The sequence below is a fragment of the Nuphar pumila genome, chromosome 1 (genome assembly GCF_984573655.1).
Source record: "Nuphar pumila chromosome 1, dmNupPumi1.hap1.1, whole genome shotgun sequence".
In the NCBI taxonomy this organism is placed as follows: Eukaryota; Viridiplantae; Streptophyta; class Magnoliopsida; order Nymphaeales; family Nymphaeaceae; genus Nuphar; species Nuphar pumila.
This window is the reverse complement of record NC_143249.1, coordinates 7634954-7640953: the sequence shown is the minus strand read 5'-3', so window position 1 is coordinate 7640953 and position 6000 is coordinate 7634954.

Here is a 6000-nt window from a genome sequence, read left to right as displayed (position 1 = left end):
AATGTTACGTATGCTATTCTGCCATTTCCTGGAGGCATCAAATTTAATATTAAGGTTATACAGACAATAATTATGCTTGAAACCAAATGTGCATCTGGCCTATCTTCAAAGGCAGTTGCAAAATGTATGTATTGAATAAATTCTGGATCTCAGAAAGTGTTTGGTTCTGGATGCTAATTACACAAACCATATTGAAATGCAATTAAAATGGGGTTAGGATCTATAAGGCCTGACCCGATAAACTTATCAGATCCACTAGTGGACCATTCTTATTCGATTGCACTTGGGTCCAGATCCAACACATCTAAAAGTTGAATTTGTGGGCCATCTTAAAGAGATGGTACATTGTGGTATTTTAAAAAAATTAAGACCACAACTGCCCTGAATTATTGGATCATAAGGATCATGAGTTCCTGAGTTTTTTTACCTTTTGAAAGAATTAATTTTCTTTTTTTGGGAGAGAAATTGGCGACAAAAAAGCTGACCTGTTAGGTTTATTGCCCTTTGTATGGTGAAACTGCACTCTTAATTGAAGACTTGCCCTTAGCCTGCTACCTTGTGGAAGGGACAACACGCAGGGCGGTTGTGGGGCCCTATCCAGGGGTTTCGGGGTTTTCTTCATTTTATCGAGGGTTCCTCGTCATAAAAAAAAGTAAGAATGCAAATGGTTTGGATCCACGATGGAGGTTTTGCAATTTTTAACTGTTTCGGATCTAATTCTGATCCAAATCCCATGTATTTAGCTGTTCCAGATCCGAACCTTTTGCATTCCTACTCCTAAGGTAAAGGGAGACGGCCCTATCCATGGCAAAGACCAAGTGGGCAACCCTTGGAGTCAAGTTGTAAGGTCGATTGATATTATCTTTAGTTTTTCTATTTATGTTATGCCTATCAATGTGACCCAGATACCCAAGATTTTTTTTATGAGAAAAGCCGTTAATCTTTGGGTGGGACAAGTTATTATTTTTATTTTTGTACGATGAAGTTTCTATACTGAAACGCTAATGTAAAAATCTAAAAAAAAAAAAGAGGCTTGAATTCAGGTTGGCCGCAGGGAGCACAGGGAGGCACCGCCTCTCGTGCTTTCTAAATAGGAACCCCCTTTTCCCTCTCTCTCTCTCTCTCTCTCTCGTTTCTCTCTGTACACTCTCTCTCCCGATCGCCTCTCTCACTCTCCTTGCTTTTGCCGAGCAGCGGCCTCTGGCGACACACGCACACCGACGACCTTCTCTCCGATGACCTCCAGGTACACACCCTTTTTTTCTTCTTCTTCTTTTTTCTTTCGTCTCTCTCTCCCTCACTTCTCCGTTTGCGCAGGAAGGGGCTGAGCCACCTCCCTGCCTCCCTCAATCGCAAGGGAGGGGCAAAGCCCCCTCCTTGCTACCTTAAATCACAGGGGAGGGGCAGAGCCCCCTCCCTGCAATGTGTTTTGGGAGGGAGGGGCCCAGACCCCTCCCGATGCCTCTGTTTGCAGGGGAGGGGTCGAGTCCCTCCCTGCATGCCGTATTTGGCAGGGGAGGGGTCAATCCCTCCCTGTGCTCCCTGCGGCCAAGGGAGGGGTCGAACCCCTTCCCTGCACCATCTTTAGCAGGGGAGGGGCCCAGCCTCCTCCCTGCACCCTTTTACGGTAGGGGAGGGGTCGAGCCTGCACCCTCGTTGTTCAGGAGAGAAGCTGCAACCCTCCCTGCACCTTCCAGCGAAGGGGTTGAGCCCCCTCCTATACCCTCTGTATGCAAGGGAGGGGTTGAGCCCCTCCCTGTGCACTCATTTTTGCAGGAGAGGGGTTGAGCCCCTCCCTGCACCCTCAGTTTGGCAGGAGAGGGGTCGAGCCCCCTCCCTACGCCTTCTCCTTCTAGTAGGCAGGGACGAGACCCCTGCCTCCTTGGTCCTTCGGCGGGCAGGGGTGAAGCTCGCTGCCTCCCTTGTTTTTGTTAGGCAATGGCTTTACCCCTGCCTCTCTTCCACCTTGTCAGGCAGAGGCACAACCCCTACCTACTCTCATTTTCGGAAGGCAGAGGCGTAACTTCTGCCTCTGTCCAATTTTTTGAAAGGCAGGGGCGCAACCCCTGCCTCTGCCTGAACCATCGACAGGCAGGGGTGCAACCTCCTGCCTCCTCGTTATTTGCTGACAACAGGTCAGCATGGGCTCGCGGCTCCTGCCCCTGCTTCTTTCACGTTCAGCAGGTTTGCAGGGGCACGATGCCCTTGCCTTTGCTTCTTTCATGTCAGGTCAACGACAACACTCATGTTGTATCTACCTTTCTGATTGAGATAACGTGTTGACGTCTTGCTTTTGCAGCTCATACGATAGATCCTGCTCGCATCCCACAACCCGACCCGTTAATCGCTTACATCCACATACGCCAACAAGCTCGCAACTCCCCAAGGTAGGGGAAGATTGAATGGAGGACTTGGACAATTGAATTGAGTTCAATTAACTAAAAAGGATAATTAAATAAATACATATGCATATATATATATATATATATATATATATATATATATATATATATATATATATATATATATATATATATATATATGCATTTAACTAAAAGACGCAGTTTTACGATCCTTGTCCTTTACTATTTATCATATCTTTCCATTGTCGTCGCGCTTTGCGCCCATGCTTTGCGTTTGCACTTCTGTTTATAGTCTTTCCTTTGCCATCGTTCTTTACACCCAAGCTTTTGCTTTTGCAAATATTTCGTTATTGCCTTGCCATTGTAGATGACACTCAAGTTTTTGCTAATTGCATGTTCTATAAAAGGTATCATCGTGGAGGATGTAAGATGCATTTACCACTCTCCCTCTTGCGACAAGAGTTGAGTCAGAAGCTTAACGATACATTCTCGTCCAAGGAGAGAGATCCCTAGCAGGGATCCTGACTTTTCAAGTGAGCAGTCCTGCAAAGTAGACTTGAGAATTTAGGGAGCTGCGCAAAAGCATCAAAGACTGCCCAAATCAAAGTATTTGGAAGGATGTGATTGGTTGGTTCTGTTTGTCTATTCGACATATCTCGGGTAACCCCAAATTGGGGCTTGAGCAAACTTTTTAGCGAAGGTTCTGTTATGAAACCCGTATCCCGTGTATTGAGGCCAATATCGAGTCATGCGAGGCATGCAGATACCATGATAGCGGATGAGATTCTAGAAAATTGCATGTCAAATGTTGGCACAAGCTGTTAGCTGTTTCAAAAGATAAATAATGCCAAAAGTAACGTTTGAGAAACATTACATCTTTGTGAAGCACTTTTGTTGAGGCTCCTATTGACAAACTATACTCCTTTCATCCTAGAGTACTTGTAGTCGTGCACTACACGCTAGTAGTGTGATGATCGAATAAGACAGTTGTGCGACTTCGAATAGTACTAAATGCACAATACTGTAAACATATAAAAATGAGATCACCTTCACAGGTAAGATGCTCATTTGGTCAAAAGACCAAAGTATATGGAATGAGTCGTCAGTTAATTTACCCCTAACACACTCATTCGCTTCTTGTAGTCTGTCAAGGGAGAGGACAGAGCGGTACACACTCCAATGGATAAGTTGTTAATAACCACCCTACGAGCAAAGATCTGGCCTCCCCCGTCATTGGAGTTAGGAGAAGAGACTACCAGACATTATCATAGGTAATAGATCCCATGAACTTCTGCAGAAGTTGAATGCATTCATTGTCAAGTACCTACCTTTGGGGAATCCTCTCTCGGCTAAAGCCATTCCCTTAGGAGCGGATTTAACTAGCTATTCGGGTTATTGAAAATACATAGAATAATAGACGCCCGAATTAGTCTCAATTGTTTCTACGATTTGTCTGCATATACCTGCAGGCCAGTAATATCGAAACATAAGTCTGCTCACACTTGTTGATGGTCATAAGACTTGTTAGTTGCGTGATAGTTCACAACTTACGATCAAATGAATCGTCATGTTGCGTTTGACAGTTGCACTGCTTACTTGCTTTGAACTGCTTACCTGTTTAACTGTTGATCTGCTTTAAACTGTTTGACATGCTGAATTAAATGCTCTTAATTCAGTTTCTTGTAGTCTCTCTTGTGCACCTACTAGTTTTTCGTGAAACTAACCCATTCTATGGGTACAGGTGATGATTATGTATATCACGCGAGCTAAGAGCAGGAAAAGGAAATCCGATTTTTGTACTATTTGAGAACTCCTTTAAATGAAAATAGCTTTTTCAAGTGTTTTGCAAGTATCATGTGTAGTGAGTTTTGGTTCTTTTAGCTAACGTGCCCAAAGTTGTCTGCTTGCCTTTCTAAATTCAACAAAAGAATTATCTTCCGTTGATTACATAAACAAACTCTGAAAGGAAAGAGATTTTCTTCTAGTCTTTTGTCTGTTTTCTAAAAAGTTCTCAAGTTTAAAATTTTGGGGCATTACAGATTGGTATCAGAGCCAAGGGAAGCTATGATTCTTGACCATTGAGCACCTGCATCGCGTTGTGAGTATACAATTTTTCTTGCTTGGTAGTTGTATTTTGCATTGTTAAGCTAAGTGGCTTGACACTTTCTGCTTATGTACCAGCATTGCTGAGTTTTTATAAACTACTCATGTTACCCATAAATAGTACACATATTTTTGGCTTCTATCTCGAGTTTTTTGAAATTTCTGATCTTTGGTATCCCTTGTCTACTTCAAGGATGGTAAGAAACTTGAACGAAGATTCTGCTGACAAATGGTCAGATCAACGAGGTTTCATGATGGATTCCCTAAGTACCCTGACAGAGGCTATGCGAGACTAGGTTCATTTTCAAAGGAATCAAATGCCCTTTCTTGAGCTGAGACAGTATACCGCAGTGACATATGCGAAAATTTTGAAGCTTGACCCCTCAACCTTCGCCGGTTTGCCTGACCCAGATATGGCCGAGAACTGGATGAAGGAGGTGGAATGAGTGTTTGAGGTCTTGTCAATCCCCGAAGACAAGAAGACATTATACGGGACCTTCAGGCTGAAGGACAATGCCTGCAGCTGGTGGGACATGGCCCGAGGTGTGCAGTTTTGGGGAATTTTACCAATTACTTGGGAAGCATTTAGAAAAGCTTTCTTGGAGAACTACTTCCCTCTTCATGCGAGAGAGAAGAAAAAGGTGGAGTTTTTGGAGCTCAGCCAAGGCAATTCGAGTTTGATGGATTACATTGCCAAATTCCAGAGTTTAGAACCCTACTGCCCCAACCTATTTGCGGATGATCGTGAGCGAGCATAAAAGTTTATTTGGGGGCTGAAGGAGGAGCTCATATATCGGGTCCTAACTAGTATGCCCTTGACCTTCTCTATGGCAGTTGTTGTCGTCACCCTCCTGACTGAAGCCTGAGAGCACTCAGAGAAGGAAGCGACCCGCTGTGGGTGGTGAGTCAAAGACACCATCCGACGGCCTAGGCAAACAGTCATTTTTTCTCATAAAGATCAAAGGAGAAAAGAAAGAGTTTCCTCTTTCGAAGCGTCAGCGGCCTCAGGGCAACCCTCTAGCTAGATAACAGGTTGGCAATATATGCCTTAGATGCCGATGATCTCACATTAGGCAGACGTGCCCGCTCGAGACAAGCGAATGCCTGTATTGTGGCAAGATGAGCCACTACCTCCGTGAATGTCGCAAAAAGGCGACAGATGACCTCAGGTAGAACAGCGAAGCACCTTTGCTCCCTCGGCCACCACAGCAGCAACACTACCACAACATCAACATCAGTCACCGCAACCGCAATCGAGCGGTTAGAAGAAGGCACTGAGATGCGTCTACACCACCACGGTCGAGCAGTTGACCAAGGGCGACCTAGTGCAAGGTATTCTTTTGTTGCTAACTAAGCGGCCTTTGTGCTTTTTGATTGCGGTGCCACACACTCTTTTATTTCGATAAATTTTACCGAGTTTTTGCATATACCTGTAAAACCCTTACATAATACCCTTATAGTATATAACCCGATTGGGAAAAACACAATTTGTGCGGCCTACATACCAGAGTTGGATATAGTCTTGGCATATAAG